Source organism: Sceloporus undulatus, chromosome 3 (genome assembly GCF_019175285.1).
Source record: "Sceloporus undulatus isolate JIND9_A2432 ecotype Alabama chromosome 3, SceUnd_v1.1, whole genome shotgun sequence".
NCBI lineage: Eukaryota > Metazoa > Chordata > Lepidosauria > Squamata > Phrynosomatidae > Sceloporus > Sceloporus undulatus.
Genome location: NC_056524.1, coordinates 91,695,874 through 91,717,356, shown reverse-complemented (window position 1 = coordinate 91,717,356; position 21,483 = coordinate 91,695,874). Strand labels below are relative to the sequence as shown.

General features: G+C 39.6%; 1 protein-coding gene across 12 annotated transcripts in view; it reads left to right on the top strand.

The window, feature by feature from the left end:
- Positions 1–21,483, top strand: part of TBL1X (transducin beta like 1 X-linked) — a 201,541-nt gene that overhangs the window by 98,628 nt on the left and 81,430 nt on the right. For 2 of the 12 annotated variants that reach the window (XM_042456577.1, XM_042456571.1), the window contains exons 1-2: positions 4,480–4,614; positions 6,989–7,061. The exons of 9 other annotated variants lie outside the window; for them this stretch is intronic. The gene's annotated coding sequence lies outside the window, so the exon portion shown is untranslated. Of the gene's footprint in view, positions 1–4,479; positions 4,615–6,988; positions 7,062–21,483 lie in introns of those variants that run through there. One more of the 12 variants, XM_042456579.1, reaches the window with a different exon arrangement.

Here is a 21,483-nt window from a genome sequence, read left to right as displayed (position 1 = left end):
TTTTCGCTGATACAGGAATTTGTCCATACATTATGAAATTTGTGACTATAAACCGGTATAAACCAATTCAGTTGTTTGGCTTTCTAGTCTTCCCTTATAATTTCTTTGTTAAAGGGATAGGACTTTTAAATCCCATACTATACATTCAGGGAGATTGAAATGTTCTGCAACTGATTTTTGAGTATTGCTGAGTCTAAGTTTGATTTTTGTCCACTTTTTTCCCTGTGTAAAGACTGTCCTGTTTAGTGTTGAAGGGCATTGCTAGCCTAGGATGGCATATATCATGTTGGAAGAGCAAGTGATGTATTGTCGACGTGAGTGATATTATTGGCTCCTGTCATATTGCTCCCAGAGTAGATGTGGAGACAGAGCTGGTACCTGGATTTGTGGCAAAGTCTTGCCCATGTATTAACATCCATGTTATGCATCCTATTGCAAGTGAAGGAGTTATTTAAGATTTGGAGGCTGTCTGTAAACCAAGAAAAGCTGCCTCCCAGAGACAGCATGGTGTGTGGTTTGAGTGTTGGACTAGGAGACCAGGAGACCTCTTCATCAGGCAAGATATTAAAAACCATACAGGAGAAAAAAGTTGAACATGTTAGTCATAGGCATGTATTTTACTGTTTCTGTTTTCAGCTCAGATGATATAGAGGGGTTTTACTTGCAGGCTTGCACCTCCTCCTTCTGGCCATGTGGCTGCTGGGAGATTCTCAAAGTCCAGCATGCGTTCTGTTGAATGCTTTCTGCTGATATATGGACTGCAATCTATAAACTGGAGCCGGTCAGCAAATATCAGTATCCTAAAATATATTTGTTTGGAACCATGACCCATGTATGTTATAGTAATTCTGACTGAGGATATGTTAAATAAAACAGAAGACCTTAAGGCAAACTTATTATGGGGCTTTCTTGGCAAATTTCTTCATAGGGGATCTGAGGCGGAGAGAGTGTGACTTGCCCAAGGTAACACAGTGGGTGTGCATGGCTGAGCCAGGATTCAAACCCTGGTCTCCAGAGCCCTAGTCCAGTAGTCAGACCACTACACCTTGCTGGCTCTCATTGTTTACAGGTCTTCAAAATGTATATTATTTGGATACAGATTTGCATATGTTTGTTATTTTTAAGGCAGGACTTTTTCATTATTTGCTGTTGTTGCTGAGAAAATGAGTTCTGAAAAATTGGAAGCTTCTTATGAGGTAGTGGCATTTACTATCAGTAATTTCCAGGGGTGTTGCTATGTGAACAAATGATATCCTAAGTAGACCTTGTTGGTCTTGGATACATGATTCTCTGGTATTTTCTTTGAAAGAGAGATTCATGTAAGAGTTTTATTTTTTGTGATTCTATCAATCATTCAAAAGCTTTTCCTTCTGAGTTTGGATGGGTATACTATTGTGATTATTTTTTGATCATTTTGGTTCAAAATTAATAAATTATGACAATTTCAAATTATCTGCTGTGAGATAATTCTATTTTATCACAACCAGAAGACCTATTTTCTTTCCATTCCTTGTTTTACGCCACATTTTCCATCACATTCTCTTTATCATACTGAACTAAAATGTTTCCCTTAAAGTTTCTCCCTGAGTCATTTTACAGTCTAGAATTAATTACACGTATTATTTTGTCTTCTTCACTTTGCCAACTGAAAAATGTTTCTTGACTTTATTCCAAGCCTTGATTTTGCTTTGCAATTTTCAGCTGCCCTTATGTGTAGTATTTTAGTTACCTGTTGATAACATGTTTATACTGTATTCTCCTGTTCAGCTCTTTTTCTGATGCTACATAATGCAAGGTAACACTAAATACTGTACTCAATAACATACTGCACATCTTTGTTCCTTAAAAGAAAGGAAAGGAAAGGAAAGGGAAAAAAATGCTAAATGATTATTCCTTATTGTCAATTAAAATATGTCTCAAGTAACTTGCACATATTCCAGTGGCTTGACAAACAAAATATTGAAGAAATAAATTTCTGAGTACATCAGGCAGGAGCGTTCATAGTTCCTTGCTCAGCATTAACATGTAATGTTGAAGGAAATGAAAAATAATCTTTATGGAAGGTGAACTATCCCCTACTTTCCTTCACTTGGTTTTATTTGTTTGTCTTATGTGGATAGACCTGCTGGGAGTGGAGGCTATTCTGATTTGCTATTCTGATCAAAAATTTGTCAAGGACAAGTTTTTGGGGTGTGGTTCACCTTCCTAAACATAGACAGAAAGTATTAGAACGATTAGAACCCATGGTTTTGCCCCCAAATTTCAGACATTTGGAAGAATATTAATCTGTAGGTGGAAAGGATGTTTCCAGAGTTTGCGCAAGATATGGAACTAGTCATCCAGTACCAAAACTTTTTAGCAACCAAATCCAAACAAGTTAGCCTTTTCCATTGCCAGCTGGCTTTGTCTACTGTAAAGTTGAAACCACCCACTTCATTTGGAAAGTTGCAGTGTGCCATGTTTTTGTACTAATGGATGAACACTACAGAGGAAGTTTGACAGACTTGTAGGATCCTAATAAACAGTGATGATGAGGGAAAAATTAATGGGAAGGGAAGCACCACTTCTCAAATTAGTGACAGTAAACAGCTAATACTGCCAAGAGTCCAATTAAATATGTGGTTATAATGTGTGGCTGTAATTAGTTTGTACACGTTTTCTATTAACATTACAGACTGTGGTGCAGGATGCAAACAGTAATATAGTATGCATCTGAAATGTTGCTCTAATGTTCGATCCTAGGTTTTTGCTGCACTACAGTAGTTCTTTATTATTTGACTGGAAATATTTTTAAAAGAAACCTTAACATTCTTGTTTCACTATATGTTTACACACATACACCCCAAAAAGCTGAGGAAACTTGAGGAAAGGATAGGTGCTTCTGCAGTGAGAACTGACACGATGCCCAAAATACTCTTGGGAACTTAACTGTTTAGCTTGTGGTCAATTATATTCCATACAGGCTTGAAGATGGAAGTTGTGGCCTGAGGAAGAAAAGTTTATGAAATGATTTAAATTTATTGTCAGTACTTGAAACAAATATGGTGAGGATCTGAAGTGCATCTATTCTATAGAAATCAGACATAATCCTGGGATTTGTAGTTTTGTGAGGCACCAGCACTGTTTGGCAAAAAAAAAAAAAAAGCTAAAGACCTTGTTAAACTACAAATCCTAGGATCCTATAGGATGAGCTACAGCACTTAAAGTGGTGTCAAACTGCATTATTTCTACAGTGTAGATGTACCCAGGTTCTAAATATCCAAAAGGCACCAGATCCAATCTAATCTTAAGCAGGGTCATCCTGGTCAATAGTTGGAAGGGAGACTGCCAGTTTCATCTTCATTTTATCTTCTAGGAAGATTTTAGGCTTGGTTTGCTTTAGGACCTATTTATTTGTCTTTTTGGTGGTCCATGGTCCACTCTCTTCCTTCACCACATTTCAAATGAATTGGTTCTCTTCCTGTCATCCAGGTATTTACTGTTTTCTTTTAGTAATATGGTGTAATCTGTGTATCTTGTGGATGTTCTTTCACCCATTTTGTGTTGCTTCTTTCCTCCCAGTATAATTCCACTTTCTGTATGATATATTCTGTGTTTAAATTAAACAGATAAGATAATAAAGACGCACCCTTCTCTGATCCCTTTGCACATTGGCAGCTTTCTGTTCCCCCACACTGTGTCCTGACTGTGATCTCTTGTTCAGAATGCAGTTGGCCCTCCATAGCCACATATTTTTTTTATCCATGGATTCAACCATCCATGCCTGCAAAATAATCCCCCCCCCCAAAACAAATCCAAAAGCAAACCTTGGTCATTATATATATTGATTTTGCCATTGTATTTAATGGGACTTGAGAATCCATGGATTTTGGTATCTATAGGGGTCCTGGATCCAAACCCCAGGGCCCACTGTACAGATTAAGCATCCGGACACTTATGTGCTGCAGCATACCTGCACCAAAGCATGTGCATGTAGTTGACATTAAAAAGATAACAAAGTAGCGCTATTATAGTGCTATCATAGCTCCCGTACTATTCTATGTCCTTTCAAGGAGTGTGCTTTTGGGGAGTATAATTAAAATAAAAGAGATAAATTAGGATACTTACACTGTATGTTAATAAACGGCAATCTTTGAAGATGTCAGTACAATTTGTCAGACAAATAAGGGTCTGCTGTCTACATACAGAGGTTCATGTGGAATAGTTGAGTGTATTTTGGAGCATCTTGCCCCAGAACCCTGTTAGCTGTGGTGACAGTGCAATAACAGCCATGACATGAGTTTGAAATGGCTTCCATACCATTGCAATGATGCATACACTGTGTGAAGTGACATTTACAAACAACAACACTTATACTGTATAATAACCAAACCCTGTATGTATGTATGCTTATTGTTTTTTAATGAAACTTGCTCTCACAATCTTTTTCTTTCCCTTTCCTTTGTCCCTATCTGTTGCTGACTTGTGTGAGTCACCCAGGGGAAGTATGAAAATGGATGCGGTTGCTACCTGTTTGTGGCTGCTTGGTTCCCCCCCCCCTCTCCAATTGCTGCAGGCATGGAACAGAGCAGCAGCATATCAAGCATTTCAATCTGGTTTGCTGAACATAACAGTGTAAGAAAAAAATGGTTGCCTTGTTTTGGGTCCCTCACCCTCAGAGCAGTCCTAGAAGTAGACCATGTAAGAGAAAATCAGCATGTGGAATTGTGAATAGTCCATAAATTTCTTCCTTTTCTTTCTTTCTCCCTCCCTCCCTCCCTTCGCATGGGTTAGTTTCCTAAGATTTGCTAATCAAAACAGTGTTGAAGCCAAACTAATAAAAAGGATGCCTTGTGCTGAACCAGGAAACATTGTATGACAGAATATTATTTGTAAATGCTCATCCTTATAGATAAATGGTAGTGTTGATACAGAAAACAAGAACAACAAAAACCTACTGTAAAAATGTGTACAGAGGTGAAATGCTTTTTCTAAATATGTGCTACAAAAAGTTTGGAATAATAAAGTTATGATGCATAGTGTGCCAGAGGTATACAGTAATGGTGAAACAGAAAGTCCAGTCTTCTCATTATATTTGGGCCATGATATGTTTTGCAACAGGGACTTCAAAGTTCCATTTGTTGCTAAGTTCCATTTGTGTCTAAGAAAGTGAGCAATTTCTGATCACTTCTTCTTGTTTAAAAAAGGCATCTCTTGGACCTAAAATAATGTAAAAAATGTCTCTATACTCCATTTGGGGACAACATATACATTTGGCCCTTAGTATCTGCGTGGGATCTGTTCCAGACCTACCCACTCCTATTCCCTGCAGATATCAAAATCCAGAGATGCTCACATCTCGATATCACCCATGTGGCTGGACATCACTGAGGGGCCAGTGGAGCTCCTCACCGCCACATGGCAGGCTCCCCTCCTCCACAGGACTCCAGATGCGGCACTACTGGGACAATGGGGGGCTTGCTGTCTGCAGATACTCAGATCCATGCATGACAAAAACGCAGATACATAAGGCTGACTGTATAGAGTCATCCCTCTACATCTGTGGGGGATCTATTCTGCACTCCTGTGGATACAAAAAAAACAGGACCTCAAGTACCATTCTCCCCAATAGTGGCACAGTGTGAATGTGCACGCACAGCCATTGGGAACAATGAGGCTTGCCGTCCATGTATACTCAGATGGCAAATCCATAAATATGGAGGTCCAACTGTGTGTGTGTGTGTGTGTGTGTGTGTATGTGTGTGTGTGTGTGTGTGTGTGTGTGTGTGTGTGTGTATATATATATATATATATATATATATATATATATATATATATATTGTAGGGGGATCATTCTGGAATATGGGTGTCCAAGGTCTCTGGGGTGTGTGTTAATATTTATTTTATTATTTAGTTATTTTATTTATATCCCACTTCTCTCCCATATAGGACCCAGGTGGTTCATACATTTTAATAAAACAATATAGGTTAAAACTGTTGGAATTTAATTAATTAATTAAACATAATCCACTTAAAAATATTAATTTAAAACAGTTAGAAGCACATTAAAGCCTACTTGAATCAGTTAAAAGCTGAAATCCTATTTAAATAAAAAGGTCTTTGCCTGCCCCCTTACCTTCCATGGTTGTCCACCCTTGTTCTCTATCATATGAAACTTACAAGTAAACCATTTTATTGGAAATTGAGAGATAATGACAGGGATTGAAAATATATATAACCCCTCCCTAAGATGCTGTACTGCATCTGGTGTCTGCTGGGGATATGCTGGCTGATGGGAGCTGTAGTCCAGCAACATCTTAAAGGTTCCACTTTGGGGACAAGTAACTTCCTTTTGTTAATTGCTGAAAAGCCAAAAATGAACACACTGCTCATCTTAACTTTGAGCCCAAACAGACTGACCAAAACCGCTGGCTTCAGGCACTCCAGTGCCATTCCCCAAGCTGGCATTATGCTGCCTTACTGATCACACAGGAGGTGGCATCACATTTTCTATGGTATGGCGTTTACACACTTCACACCACAGAAACTCCGAAAACCTGCCTGCAGTGGTAAAGGTGCCTTTTTCCCAGCACAAAAAGGAGTGGCTTTCAGCGGCTTCTTTTTGCACTGGGAAAACAGTGGGTTGGGAGTGTGGTGTGTGGTTGCCGCAGTCCCAACTCAGCAATCGAAGGGGTGGCGTAAAGCCACCCTTTTACAGCCGTCTCTTTCGGCCCTTTGTTTCTTTAAAGTGAGTGTAATGCTTTTTAGTAGAAAGATAGGATAAAAAAAAGTAAATAAATGGGAACAAATAATTTAAAATGTACTTTTTAAATACTTACAAAGTTACATTATTAGATGCTGCTTGGCAATTTTATTAAGCAGCATGACAAAAATACAGCTTGGTGTTCTTTTGCAACAGCTCAGATATTCAGATCAATATTTTTCTCTAAATAAGCAATTAAAAAGATACGGTTTAGATAATAAAGTACTTTGTTTCTAACCTTTCCAGGAATACACCTCCTTGGTTTCTGTTTCCATTCTCTCAAAGTGAATGCCCTGGGCCTCATTTCTCAAAGCTTGAGGTGGGTGTCAATATGAGTTTTAGGCTGTATTTTGTCTTTTGATTTCAGAAAAGTCTCTCAAAGAGCTCAAGTTAACCTTTCTGCTTTTAATTCCACATGTGGCATGTTGTTGTTCTTGAGGACACTTTTTTTGTTACTTATTTAGTCTGTTGCATTTATGCCCTGCACTGTTTGCTTCAAGTTGCTCAAGGCAGTGAATGTTGTACATCCTTTTATAAGTAGGTAGAACTGTGAGAAGTGACAGTGTAAAAAGCCGCATGAGGACCTCTTTGCTGAATAGGGATTTAAAATGTGATCATGCTTTTGTTGTTCTTAATTGCCCTCAAGTCAACTCTGATTTATGGCGACCCTGCACACTAGTGCTACTCTAATGCTCCAATCTACCCTGTGTTGTTGGACTGTCTCTCCCATGATCCCCAGCCATTGCCATGCTGAATAGAGATAATGGGAGCAGCAGTCTGCAGAGCACCATCTTGCAGATGTTGCTACACTGTACAGTACTTGGTGTCAGGCGAGTCTGCTGCCTCCCTCACTGCATCTGCTAACCAACCTGTATTTATCCTTCTCCTTCTTTAATCTTGGCTCTTCCTTGGAGTCTGCTTTCAGCAGAAGCAATAGATAAGGGGACTGAAAAGCGAGGAGTGGGTAAAACTTGCACAAAGAGTCTGTGCTGATTTGTTTATTTACAGATAGAAATTAGAATTCACAATAGCAATAGAAATTTCTCAATTGCCACCAACAAGGAGAGAATTTTGTCCATAGGCAATACAGTATTCCTGGGCCCAGTGCTTTCCTTAGCCCCTGTTAGTGTACTCTGTAGCCCAGTTCAGTGGTAACAGTCTTAGTCCAATAAATACTAGATTATTGACCAGGAACAGGCTTGTACCCACACACTCCCTCACTGCCTTCTCTTCTTCCTTCTCTCAAATACTGCAACAGAAAACTACAAGGGTTTGTAAAACTATGTGCATCTGACTCCATGTATCTGATAATGTGGTCTATAAGGGCTGTACAGATTGGATGGAGGCCGCAGTGTTTGTTTGCGGAGGCCTCTGTGAGGCCTACGCTCCTAGAGGGTTCTTATTGTGCTGTGTGTGGGGTGCCATTGGTGTGCTTGAGTGCAATGATTATGTCCATGTGGCACGGCACTGTTTGGGCTTGAAAGGGGAGTAGGTTGCCAAATACTGTCTAAAGTCATAGTCATTTCTTACTATGGTGACCCTATCACAAGGTTTTCTTGCTACGTTTTTTCAGAGGGGGCTTGCCATTGTCATAATCTGAGGCTGAGAGACCATGATTTATTCAAGGTATGCAGCGGGAGTTGAAGTCTGCTCATGGCTAATCCTTATGGCAAAGTGGTCTGGACTACCCTAATACAGTCGTGAACAAACATGCAACCCTTCTCTAGATCCGTTAGGTTTTGGGGGGGAAGGGGAGGAAAGAAAGAAGGAAACCCCTTCATTAGTACCAGCAAAGGATGAAATTAGGGTCATAAATGGGGATCACAACAATTACTTCTGAAAGAAGAAGAAACCACCAGCACACTAAAAAGATTAGAAATAAAACAGATTTTCTTATAAAAGTGTCTTATTTTAGTTTATTAAAATATAAATATGGATCTAGATACCTGTTAGAGAAGAAAATAAAAATATAAAAGAATTTAATAACATTATCAGCATATTTTTTGGAATATAACTTCTAGGTTGATTGATGCACTGTGTTGTGTTCTGCTCCCTGATGATGATGCAGTATTATCAAGATTTTGGGGGCATATGTGTAACAGACAATTACATGGATGGACAGTGCTGAACAAGGTCATTTGCAACCCTTTTGTTTTTTATTACATTATAATGCTTTTTCCTCTAAAGACTTTCAGGACTTTATGTATGGTTCTCCCTTCACACTCCCAGTTATCTTAACAACAGCCCTATGATGCAGCCCATGTCATGTGGCAGGTGAAAGGGCGCAAAACAGTGTTTTACTTATTAGTGAAGTACAGTGGGCAGAAAAGGGAGAGTATCTTGTTAAAAATAATGTACTCAAATGGAACTTTGAAATGTTAGTATGGGTATAGTATACTTCAGACAATAAATGTATGCATAGTTCTTTTATATTTTACATTGTTTTTCATATATCAGTAACTTGTTCCAGGTATTTTTGTTGCAATTTGCTTAGAAACTCTGCCACACTCCTTTTCACAACTTCGGAGTCAATATGGCAACAGTTCTTAATGAGGAAGAACACACAAGCTACAATACACTGCAGCAGTTTGTTTTTGCTTAACTTACTGGGAAGGGCAAGATTCCTCCCCTCCTGTCCTCTCCCTGCAGCTCAGTTAGTTGAGTACAGTCTTATACACGGATTTTTTATACACGGATTCAAGCATACACGGTTTGAAAATGTTCCAAAAAAGTATAAATTTACCTTGATTTTCCATTTTTTATAAGGGACACCATTTTGCTATGTCATTATATTTAATGGGACTTGAGCATACACGGATTTTGTTATACACGGGGGATCTTGGAACCAAACCCCAGCGTATAACAAGGGTCCACTGTACAAATTACTTTTGCCATTTGAACTTGGTTTGCAGCAACTGAATTGAGCTGAGGACAAAAGTGGAAAAGTGGGAGGAGAGAGAAACTAGGGCATTTTAAAAACAGCTGAAAGAGTGGTATGACAGGATTAATTGCGACTATTCCTACCAAATTGAACCAGTTGTGGGATATGCACTATACATATATTTTAAAATAAAATACAATATTTTGCATACTTTTCTAAAGCTAATAACAATAAACTACCTAATTACAACTAGTAAAACAAAATTGTTTATCAGTCTGTCTAATTATATAGCTTAACTTTTTTTCATGTATTGCTGTTGATTGTAAGGTTCTACAGTTTTCTGAATGGCGCACTTCATGTTCTACCATGATATTTAGTTTTACATGTTTTTTTTTAACAGAGGGTTAGATAGATGCTTATTTTGTTATCACATATGTTCCTACATACTTTTCCCTCAAAGTGTTATTTTTCTTGGCCTCTTGTGTTGATGAGAAGAATATTTAAGTATTATACTGTGCTCTGATGAGCAGCTGGCTGTGTAATAGTATTTGTTATTTTACTGTTTTGAATTTTTACTCTGTTGAAGAAATCTGTTGAAGAAGATTGGTTATGTCAATTTCATTGTGGTCGTCACATGAAAGAAAGACTCTCCTGCACTTTATCTGGGTTTACATTTCCAGTTCAAATTAAAAAGAGCTTGCAGGTGTTTTGTTTTTTTCAGTGATACTCCTGGTTCAGTTTCTTTCCTTCTTTCTTTTAATCTTCACGAACCATTGAATGGAGTATCCTTGTTAAAATTTCACCAAGGGTCACATATCTCCTGGGTGGGTTAGACAAATTTCATGACTCTGGAAAGTTTTTTCAGGGAAATATTAAAACATAAAACATCTGTGAAAAGAGTGTTCTTTATGTGAGATAATTCTTGCAAGTGTAGTGGGTTAAACCTTGGCCTTAGAATTTCCTCCCCTGCTGATAGTGGTTACATATGGTAAACACAAAATAGTCTGGGTGTAAAGTCAGCAGGGGTCAGCTCTTGTATGAAAAGTGGGAGGGAGTGACAGTATCCGTTTCCAAGGCTGCATTTGAGAACATGGAAAAATAATCACATACACTTTGACCCACTAGAAATAAAATCAACAGCACAGCATTATGAAACATTGCACATGTAGGCGTATCAGATTTTTCTGTTTGATAAATACGTTTTCATTTTTCCAGGCCATTTTCTCCCCTCTGTCAGAGAAGATGGATAGCTGTATATGATCAGTACTTAACAATGTGGATATTTTTGTCCCTTTTTGATGCTTCAAGTTGATATACATAACATAAATCTTGAACTGATGCTTAATGAATAATAAATAGTTACATGTGATAAATGCTTTGGAAGAATAATTTTTACCAATTCAAATATATGGATATTCATGATTATTAAACCCTCCTGCCCCTGCGCCTGCCCTCCCACCAAGTTTCTTTAGAACTGCTTCTAAAAGGTCAGAATCTTTCCGTTTCCATTAACCACAGACATGGTTTCATGTTGAATATGAACCCTAAACTATAACTAATTTTAACTATGGCTAGTGTGGTGTAGTAGTTTGAGCATTGGACTCTGAAGACCAGGGTTCAAATCCCTACTCGACCATGTAAACCCACTGAGTGATCTTGGGCTTGTCGCACTTTCTCAGCTTCAGAGGATGGCAATAGCAAACTCACTCTGAATAAACTTAGAGTTGCCATAAGTCAGAAACGACTTGAAGATAAACAACAACAACCAATGCCAGCATCATAAATTGCAATTTGATATTGGTTTGTTAGTAGGTAAGATTAACCACTATTCATCCCAGATGCTTAAGTCCAATCACCCTAAAATGTAGGCATCCTCCTTACAGTTCAGTGAGGGGGAAAAGAGGAACGGATATGCCCAAACCTCAGGCTTATTCACACCATGCTAAACCGTTGTTTCATTACATCCAAATAGCTGTAATGTATCAAATTTAATATATGGAACATCTTAGAAGCCCAAAGTATGGAGAACTCTATATCTAGAGGTTTTCAAAGTGGAAGATTAGAGGTTTGTTAATATGAGAGGCTGAAAGTGTCCTCAGTTTGTTTACTCTTTTGATGCATCTATAAAGCTAAAGGTAAAGGTTTCCCCTTTGACAAGGGAGTTTATCGCACCGGGGATAAAATGTTCCCCGATGTGTTACAACGGGCATGAGCAGGGCCGCACATGGAGCGTGATGGGAACGCTGCCGCGCGTTTCTATCAGGTTCCAGAGGGCGCCATTTCTGGGAACTGTTTCAAAGCATTCCCAGAAATGGCGTCCCCTGGAACCCGATGGGAACGTGCTGCGGCGGCGGCATTCCCTGTGTGGTAAACTAGCGTTCTGGGCCCCATCGGGTTCCCATCACACTCCGTGTGCAGCCCCGCTCGTGTCTGTTGTAACGCATTGGGGAACGTTTTATCCCCAGTGTGATAAACTCTAGAGTGTATAGTACAGCTTCTGTATTGTGCAAATAATGCAGTTCGATACTAAGTGCTCTAGCTCCTTCCTGTGGAGGCCTGGGATTTGTAGTTTTATTTATAGTCTTTAGCCTTCTCTGCAAAAGGGTAGTGGTGCCTCACAAAACTACAAAATCCAGGATTCTGTGGGATGCAACCGTAGCAATTAAAGTGGTCTCACACTGCATTATTTCTACAGTGTAGATGCTCCCTTTGATTCTCAGCAGTTCAGCTGTGCTACTAAAGTTTTGAATTGTATTTATTTACAATGTTTATACCCTACTGTTCCTTTGGCAAGCTCCAAACAGCATACATATTTTTTTTCTGCCAGTCTCCTCACGCTGTCTAGATCCCATCAATAAGGTAGTCTTGCTATTTTCCATTGAGCTGACTGCCAGGTAAGTATTCTTACCAGTCCTTCCCAATCTGACACCCTCCAGTTATTCAATTATAGCTTCCAGTTTTCTTCAGTCAGCCTGGGTAGGAACTGTGGGAATTGTAATCCAACCAATCCAATTGTAGGAATTGTAATCCAATTTATCTAGTAGGCACCAGGTTAGAGAAAACTGGTTTATACAAAAAATAAATGTACAAAGGGCTACCTTCCACTGAACACTAAGATGCAATTCTAGACTGATCTATAAGGGTACAAAAAAGCTTTATAATTGTTCTTAACCTCAACTGTAAGACATATTGTCTCAACACATCGAGAGGAACTATTCAAAAATTATAACTAGTAAAAAATTTCCAAAAATTCAGTTTAAAAAATCTGTTAAAACATTGGCTTTTGTGCAAAAACAATGGTGGCTTGTATGACATGTTTTATTTGTATAAAATACATTATATTCATGCCTTGTTGGTTTAATTTTTTTTGGGGGGGGGGGAGGTGGTCCTGAAATAAGATGATAAAAATAATAATTGTAAATGTGCTTAAACACTAGAGGAGCTGGAATAAAACTGTATTTTTCAGTGTTGTGTGCAAAAACAAAATAAATGAAGATTAACATCACTGCTAATGTACAACAAACTGAAGATTCAGTGTTCTACGTACAGAAAGATAGAGAATCATGTGTCAACATTACACATGTCATGGGCTATTATTTAAAAGATGCTTGTAATGTCTATTTATTTATTTATAATGTATAATTGAGATTTATAACCCATTAATGGCTCCTAAAAGCCCCTGGGGAATATATCATGCAAAGCATAAAAAGGCAATTAGAAAACCTAAAAGAGCTGCATTAGTACAATAACAACAAAGGCACATAGACTAAGTGATATACACACAGAAAAAAACAAACCCAGACCAGTACCAGTAACAGCAGTTGTTCTGGAGTGAGGGAGACAGCATGTGACCTTTTCCAGTATCCGAAGGGTAACAGAAAAAATAAACACAATCAATTTCTGTGACAAGCAGACAAGAATTCTTTCACGTCTCTTAGGACTTATTGTGCAAGTGCCAAGTAACACATCCAGCAAACCTGGCCATTTGCCTTGTCTAATAGACCCTAGAATGTGGCGGTAAATAAGTGGTAAGCCTGCAATGACACAATGTCTATGTGCCCAGTGTTATTATGGAAGGTTCTCTGCAAAATGTGATGCCAGCTTCTCTTTTAATAAAAAAGGCCTTCCCCTGCAATAACAACAGCAAAGGTATCCTATGCCTTTTGTCCCTGACTGTTATTGTCAGGCATTCTCACACTAGATGGGATATTGGAGACATCAACATAAGCTGCAGGCCCACATTAAAAAGATCATCATGAGAGTCTTCAGACTGAGCTTTAGATTAAGCGCCAGTTCGCATAATCAGCCCTCCCTGTGTTTCAAGTTCATTACAGCTGGTATATGGCATAGCAGTTGTCTGATAGCTCTGTCACAAGCCTAGATCAATTTTCTGCCTGTGATGATATGATTTCTTCCACATGTTTAATATCCGGCTGTGAATTGATATGACTGCAAGGCAAAGAAGTTAGAGAACTGCTTCACTGTGTGGTCAGCTGTAATATGTATTTGAATCTGGGTATACCTAGGGCAGAAACACAGCTTACTGACTGAGTCTTGAAATCTTGAACAACTTCTGTAATGTGTGTGGTGTTTTTAAAATTTTGGGGAAGAAGGTCTTTCAAAGTCATGTGAAAATTATTGAATGGGGAAGGGAAATCCTGTTTGTATTTAAGTGAACCTCTCCCCAAGATGATGCCCTCCAGATTTGTTCAGTGTTCAACTGTCAACTGATGGAAGGTGTAATCCCAACTGATGGAAGTTGTAGTCCAAAATATGGAGGAAACCACTTGGGGGAAGACTTTTTTGTTTTGCCAGCATCAAAAAATTTGTACTCAGCATAAATCATTTGATCATCAGATAGGTATTTCCCACCTAGAAAAGCTGCTGTTTCTTACTGTTCAATCTATTTATTTTTTCCTACAGTATTTGAATAAAGCTTTCATTACTCTACTTTGAAACTATAAATTAACAATTAGCATTGCCTGATCCTCTTTTTGTGTATTATCTTGTACTATGGGCCACAATTGTGGTTGAAACTTGTAATAAGTGTAATAATAAAAGGAGGGAGGAGGCCGTGTCTGTATTTTTAACTCTGTCAAATCACTGCAACTATGCCGGCATAAAAGTCGTAACAAGTTAAATCAAGTAAACAAACTTGATTGCTGTCAAATAGCAAAATTATAAGTTACAAAGAGGCAAGTGGGGGAGGGAGAGGAGGAACTCCTAGTCTTATTCTCTGTAGAAGCAGTGCCATGGTAGCTTTTTAAAATGAATTAATTAATTTGCTTATTTATTGAATGTTTACACCACTTTTCTCCCAGCATGTAAAAACCTGTTTTACAAAAGCTAAATAACAATTCTGTTTAAAAAGGCACGTGATTAAAACAGTTTAAAATAGATTTAAAATATTACTGAAAGGATACAACACAGCACTCTAATTTCAAATGCCCTGCTGCCATTAAAATTCAAGGGTGTGCCTAAATAGAAAAAGTGTTGCATAGCCAGCCAGCAGAAAGAGAACAGGGAAGGAATGAGCCAGGCCTTCCGTGGAGCAGCTGCCAAGAAGGCTTTCCCCTATGTCCTCACCAGATGGGCCTGTGACGGAGGCAGAACTGAGAGAAACCCCTTCCTGATAATCTTAAAACTCACATCTGCTTCATATAGGCAGATGTGGTCTTCCAGATAGTCTAGACTTTAAAGGTTACAGGCAGCACAGAAATGGACTAGTAGTAAAGCTAGGGGAGTTGTACGATCCCTGTAATCAGCCCTGGGCAGTAGCCTGGCTGAGGTATTTTTCACCCACTGAAATTTCCCAACAGCTTGCCCCATGTAGAGTGTGTTATGGTAATCCAAACAGGTAACCAAAAGCATGTGTCACCATAGCCAGATCCGACTTCTCAAGGAGCACACATACCATGTTCAAATCTGAGTTCAGTACACCCAAACTGTGAACCTATGTAGCCTCACATCTTTGTGTTTTGAAACCATTATGGCTTAGTGTGATCATATGGTTTGCAGAAACAGCTCTGCCACAAATATAGGACCAACCCATTTCCAACAGCAGTTTGCTCTTGCAGTGAAGGGGTTGTGTCTGGCTTGTCTTCATAAAGTTAGCTCTAAGAGACTCCCTGCTGTTTAATGCAAGAACCACTAATCTCTAAAAGGTTTGCCCCTGGTCATCTTAATGTATTCCTAGTGGTTCACTGTAGAGTCCATTCTTCGTTATACTATTTTTCCTAAATTAACCTTTCAGATTTTAAACAATTGCTGAAGTACAGTGGTACCTCGGGTTACGAAATTAATTCGTTCCGCCGCCGCTTTCGTAACCCGAAAAGCCTTCGCAAGCCGAAAACCCATAGGCGCTAATGGGGAAAAGCCGCGATTTCGTGTGAAATAGCGCCGAAAAGCACCAAATTTTTCTTCGTAACCCGAAATAACCTTCGTAACCCGGAACAGTTATTTCCTATGGGATTTTTTCGTATCCCGGAAATTTCGTAACGTGGGTATTTCGTATCCCGGGGTACCACTGTATATGATTTCACAATATTCCCTTCCTCTTCTTCCAGTTTAGCTTGAAATAAATTGATTTTTCAGTTTATTGAAATAAACATAAATTAATACAATTGCTGTCAATATGAATGCAGTCATAATGTATTCATGTCAGAATTAGCATAAGCCAGTATCTCTTTGATTTCAGAGCACAAGGATCTGAACATGCATAAATGCCGCTCATTTAATTCAGACGTTCAGCTTAGCAAGCCTTGTTGTGTGTGTATCTCCGATACAGCATTTCATTCTCTGAAACTTGGCTCTGTAGAATTGCTATCTGTAAATCCACTTAAAGAGGAAATAGAATGTCTGTGGCTCATTTGGAAATTGTAAAGGGTCAATTGGCTTTTTGAGCTCTTCTAAAAATCACTTCCTCATGGTCATAGTAAAGTGAGAACGTGAGGTTACTGCTATGTTGTGTTTCTTTTTCTTCTTAATGTTCTGTTCTTTGGAGTATAAAATAAAGATTTCACTAGTTATTTTCCTAGAAAGAACTGAGAACTGAGTGATCTAAGTGCTTTCATGCTGAGAGGCTATCTCAGACCCTGGCACTAGATGCTGGAAAACAAATAATACAATGAAAAGTGCTTATTCGCCTGGAGAATGTAACTAACAACTCCTCAAGCTGAGCCTGAATGTCACATGCTTTCAGAAAAACAGCAGAATGGCAAAGGCAAGACATGCAAAGATATTTATGTACAGTACCATGGAGCTCTGTCATGATGCATTACCTTTCCACATGAATGATGGATATTTGATAGGGGTTATTTCGTTAATGACCATCTATCTATATGCCGTCTGTTGAAGAACAAGAAAGTTAAATGTAGTGTGAATCCACATAAATAAATACAAATTGTTTAGTGCAGAGGTACATATTATCCTTGGGGAAGTCTGCATTTTTGGTCTCAGCATTAAGTTTTCTTCTACATGTTTTAGTTTACTCAGCAGCAGCTGAGTAGGAATAGCTGGTACTTGCCTTAGGACTGGAGGGTACTTGCAGAATGGAAACAAATGGGAGTAAATATACAGAGCTGCATAAATAACAATCCACAAGTGTACTAACAACTCATCCAAATAGTTTGGCATATAAAGCAGTGAACACGCATCAGTAAAGAGGCAGAACCCAAAGGAAACACTAACACATAATAATAATAATAATAATAATAATAATAATAATAATATGCTTTATTTTTATACCGCTTTTCCGAGGTGATCAAAGCGGTTCACAAAATCGTTTAAAACTTACACATCATAAAAATAACCTTACAAAAAACAATAAACATTGAACAACATGCAATAAAGAGAAGCATGATGGTGGTCAGGAGGAGGGCTCGTCTTCTTAGCAGGCAGAGGCCTGTTGCTGCTGGCCTGCTTCTCTCCCCCTCAAGATGGCGGTCGGGAGGAGGGTTCGTCTTCTTAGCAGGCAGAGGCCTGTTGCTGCTGGCCTGCTTCTCTCCCCCTCAAGATGGCGGTCGGGAGGAGGGTTCGTCTTCTTAGCAGGCAGAGGCCTGTTGCTGCTGGCCTGCTTCTCTCCCCCTCAAGATGGCGGTCGGGAGGAGGGTTCGTCTTCTTAGCAGGCAGAGGCCTGTTGCTGCTGGCCTGCTTCTCTCCCCCTCAAGATGGCAGTCGGGAGGAGGGCTCGTCTTCTTAGCAAGCAGAGGCCTGTTGCTGCTGGCCTGCTTCTCTCCCCCTCAAGTAGCCTCCTCCTATCTCCCGCATAGCAGGGCTGGCAAGGAGATTGAAATGTGAGGATAGTTTTGGGCTCCATGTGCCCAAAAGCTGATTTTGCCACAGCTGTGAACTCCCGAGCAAGCCTTCTGCTATTTTCCTTTGCCCATGCCCTGCAAAGTGGGGAAGGATACGTACTGGCATCGCAACTGGAGTTTTGTTGGGATTGCCGAACCGATGTAGAAGAAATAAGACAAACAGCAGATGCCCAGGACAACTTGGAAAACTCACATAAAGCAGGTCACACTTGGAAGTGAGCCAACAGAGCCACAGGCCAACACCCCATCAGGTTATGCACTATCCATCCTGCTAGAGTGCACATTCCAGCCTGTGGAGTTTTCTTGGTTGCCTCTCATAATGGAAATATTCAAAAGCAGACTACAGGGTTTTTTCTTTCTTTTCACTACGGGATGTTCCATATTTCAGGTTATAACCATATTGCAGAGCATGACCCTGCAAGCTCTCGTTCATCTGCAAGTCAAACTAGCTCAGTTTCTCCTTTCCTGACTTTGTGCATGGAAGAAGGAAATCCCTTCCAAATTACTACTGAGACTGTACTTGTGCACCTTGTTTCCTGGGAGAACTTGAACATCTCTGCTGTGACGGATGCATGTCCCCATGTCAGGAACGCATTCATATCCTGGGGAGAAAGCAGGTATAGAGGGCCCATAAGTGGCCTGTCTGTCTGTCTATATTGGAGGGGGAAGATTCAAATGGATCTGCATAATCTCTGCCTGATTAGAGCTGTAAAATTTGGATTATAGGAGTTGGGAAACTTGCGTGTCAAGGGGTTATGATATACAGGAAGAGACCTTTGGACCATGCCTGGATCCCTTTCAATACTATACAGTTACAGCACCGTGATTCCACTTTAGCTGACATGATTCCATTTTACTGGAATCCTGAGAGTTCAGTTTAGTGAAGAATATTTAAAATTCTCAGCCATATAGCTCCAGTACCTTCTTAATCTACAGATACTTGGATTCCATAGGATGCCAACATGGACAATGTGAAATCATAGTGCTATAACTGCGTAGTGTGAAAGGGACCCAGAAAATGAACTGTTTTATGCTAGTGCATATAAATAGAGCATACTACAGTACAAAATAGGAGAGCCAGCATGGTGTAATGGTTTGAATGCTGGACTAGGCCCTGGAAGGTAAAGGCAAACACCCCCTGAACAAATTTTGCCTAGAAAACCTTGTGAGAAGGTTCACCTTAGCATCACCATAAGTCGGAAATGAAGACACACTGCTCTTGTTGTGTGCCTTCATTTCTGACTTACAGGGATGTTAAGGTGAACCTTACACCATGCTGGCTCTCCTGTTTTGTATTGTAGTATCCTCTATTTATATTCTAGCATATCCTGTAATTGCTATGCTTTTTGCAAGCATCATCGTCCAAAACCACAGAGCATTTCGGAATTATTGGAGAAGAATTATGAGTCCCTGTTTGCTTTTGCCTAAGGCTTTCTGCTATAGCAAATTAATGGTGGTAATATCCTGTGCATTTTTCAGTCTTGCCCCCATCCCCTTTTAAATGAACCAAGGAAGACAATTTGGAAATATGTGGAAATTACAAAGAGGAAAGAGCTCACAGGTACATTTCAGTGACAGTCCCAAGTTTGCAGCGGTAATAAGCCACTTTATGCTATAAAACTAGAAAATAAAAATAGCAGGCTCCAAGGACACTGGCAATATTGGATGTGCCTGGCATTCCGATTTGTCTCTTTTGGTACAGATTACAATGCCAGAACACTACAAACACTCTGTCAATGGAATATCACTTTCTGTGATGTTGTACTGATGTAGCCATAGCCTAAGGAAATGTTAAACCATGAGGTTGATTCATCCATTTGATTAAGAAGGTGGATTGATCATGGTAACTACACACCTAAAGGGTAAATCAGTGTGCCTTTTCAGGGAAGCAAAATCCAATTGGTTGATGTTCATTTACAAATGAACACCAGAGTTCAGATAGTGTCTGCTATGCAGTTACATGAAGGACTGTGTGATTCAAATTAATTTCATGTACAGAATTGTATGCACTTGTTGGAGGTGGTGTTTTTACATGATACATTTGAAAAGCTACTGAAATAGATTGGAGAACAGCATTAAATCGCATGTTTGCAGGTAAGTCTTGAGGAGTAGTTAAGAGGTACGCAAAAGCCCCTACTAATAAAAGTGGTCTCCCTCTCATTTGGAAATTACTATAATTTAATTGCTGCCAATATGCTGTTGACGGGACAACATATTGTTCAGAAACATGTCTTTTAAGAAACAAACATGTCTTTTAAGAAGTCAGAAACAAATGCTATTTCAGAGAACAATAGGAAATCTTATAGGAATGGTGAAACTGGGGAGTTTAAATTTATGTACACCCACAACTCATTCTTTTGACTTTGAGGCAGATTGTCATTCCAGATTGATCCCAATTCTATATTTGAATTTGCCCACTATTTGAAAACAGGATAGGAAAGCTTAACCAATGCTATAAAGCAGGGGTAGGCAACCTGTGGCCCGCGGGCCGGATGCGGCCCGGCGAGGCCTTGGGACCGGCCCCAGCCTGGTCCTGCCGCCGATTGCCGCCGGGGCCTTTGGGGGACAATTGTCTATAGAAGCCTCAGAAACATGCATTTATATTAACATTTCTTTTAAAATCAGCAAATTTTTTCACGTGTCCTCCATTTTTTTAAAAAAAGTGTCTTCCATTTGAAAATTTTGTCCTACATTTGTCCCGGTTTATTTATATATTTAATTTTTTAAAATAATAATAATATTTAATTATTTATTTTTTGGCTTCGGCCCCCCAGTTGTCTGAGGGACAGCAACCCAGCCCCTGGCTCAAAAAGATTGCCTACCCCTGCTATAAAGCCTACATGCTAGAATTGGATGTGGGAAGAGAAGAGACATGGACACAGGCTGACTTACAACTGGACATTAATAATAATAATAATAATATGTTTTATTTATAGACCGCTATTCCGCGATGATCATAGCGGTGTACAGTAAAATCATAATATAATACAAAATACAGTTAAAGGAGGGAGAAGTCTCGTCCTTCAGGCAGACCTTGATGTTGCTGGGTCTGCCTGATGGCTCCCTCTGAGGCCGAGATGACAGTTGAGGAGGGAGGGGCCTCATCCTTCAGGCAGACCTTGATGTTGCTGGGTCCGCCTGATGGCTCCCTCTGAGAGCCTCTCCATTTGGCTCTCTCCACTGGTTTCAAACTACATAAACTAGATTTCCCTCTAGTTCAGTGGTCCCCAAACTGTGTTCTTTAAAGGACTTTGGACTTCAGCTCCCAGAATCCCAGATTATTGGCCAACATGACTGAGGCTTCTGGGAGCTGAAGTTCAAAATCTCTTAAAGGGCACCGTTTGGGGACCACTGCACTAGTTTATACATGGAGGCCTGCATTTTTAGTGCTCTATACTTTGCAATCAAAAGTACCATAGTACATTTCAGGAAGGATTTTTACCAATTCATTCTTTGCCACACACCAGTCGCAATCCTGACAGCCAACACAAAAGGGTTGTTCAGGGGGAAACTAACTTGGTTCAGTATACCTCAGAGTACAACAA